The sequence below is a fragment of the Arachis ipaensis genome, chromosome B02, assembly GCF_000816755.2.
Source record: "Arachis ipaensis cultivar K30076 chromosome B02, Araip1.1, whole genome shotgun sequence".
Classification (NCBI taxonomy): domain Eukaryota; kingdom Viridiplantae; phylum Streptophyta; class Magnoliopsida; order Fabales; family Fabaceae; genus Arachis; species Arachis ipaensis.
In genome coordinates, this window is record NC_029786.2 from 26,745,585 (window position 1) to 26,747,093 (window position 1,509).

Genomic DNA, 1,509 nt, shown 5'->3' on the forward strand with positions numbered 1-1,509 from the left:
CCACTGGTAGATTTTCCACAAAAACAGTAAAAGAATCCTTCTCCAACCGATGATATTCTTCTTTAGTCCAGATTCGTGGATCCTTCCATCGTGAATAGAAACCCCTGCTACCACCTCCCCTATTGTAGTATCCCCGCTCCTCTGGTCTGTCTCTCATTCTCTAGCTTCTCTTAAACGTTCATTGTTCTTTTACTAAATGACCCAAAAGAGGTAAATTTTGCCCTCCCACACTTGGTTAGGACCCAACACTTTTATTAAAATTTAGTCAGCACTTAGTCAGCAAAAGAAAAATGAATAATTCTTCACCATTAGATATAATCTCATACTATTAAAAATACTATTGATGTTAAAATAACCTTATTATAAAAAATGCTAAAATACTCCTATTATATATAAATAAATTCTATCGCTATTTGCACAGACAAAAGAGAAGATTTAGAATTTAGAATTCTCAAAATAATAATAATAAAAGTATTTTAGTCATTTTTTATAATAAGAATATTATAGTCATTTTTTATAAAAAAAATATTAATTCAGACCGGTTCAAGGTATAATTTACCAATTTTTTTACTAAATTAATTTGTCTGATTTAATTTTGACAAAAATAACATAGTTTAATAATTATATGGAGTTAATAGTCAAATTAGTCCCTAGAAGATAAGACATTCTTTAAATTCATTCCTGAAAGATTTTTCAATTAAATTGGTCCTTCAAAAATTACGAATTAATCATATTTGTCCTCCAATCACTCAATTAACAATTTTCTTTAAAGACTGATGCTGTAAAACGTTAATTGATAATATATATATATATATATATATATATATATATATATAATGACCAAATATATTTATAAAAATTTATTAATTTAGTCATTTTTTTCGATTACAAAAACTCTATTCTCAATATGGCCTAGTGACTAAATTGATAAATTTCCGTAAAGTAAAGGTTTAATTGAACATGTTATTTGTCATGCATGCTATCAGTTAACATTTCACATCATCAATCGTTGATGAAAATGATGAATAGAGTAATTGAAGGACAGGTATAATTAATTCATAATCTTTAAATAACTAATTTGATTCAAAAATCTTTCAGCACAAATTTAAAAATATCTTATTTTTTAGGTTAATTTGACTATTAACTTTTTGTTTGTTTGTAAACCATAGGAATAATGAAGGAAATATACGAAGCAAAGTTAAGTGATGAGCAATCTCGTGTGTTGCTACGTGCTGCGTGCAATGCAATTTCTCCGGAAAATATAGAAGAAATCTCAAAAAGTGGAATGGAGGGGGCGATACTTATGGCAGCACAACGAGGGAATGCCACATTTATTGTTGAAGCATTAAAGGCGCAATTTAGCCTTTTGTGGACATGGACCAAAGATGAAAGGCGCATATTTTCTGTTGCTGTTCAGTATCGCCAAGCAAGTGTTTACAATCTTTTTCATGGTCTTACTCTCAAGCCTTTATTTCCAAGCTCCTATGACACCTATGGCAATTATATGCT

At 29.2% G+C, this 1,509-nt stretch overlaps 1 long non-coding RNA gene across 1 annotated transcript in view; it reads right to left on the reverse strand.

The window, feature by feature from the left end:
* Window positions 1,154-1,509, reverse strand: part of LOC110268794 — a 10,406-nt gene continuing 10,050 nt past the window's right edge. The window contains exon 3 of the long non-coding RNA XR_002357287.1: window positions 1,154-1,507. This is a non-coding gene — a long non-coding RNA (uncharacterized LOC110268794). The remainder of the gene's footprint in view (window positions 1,508-1,509) is intronic.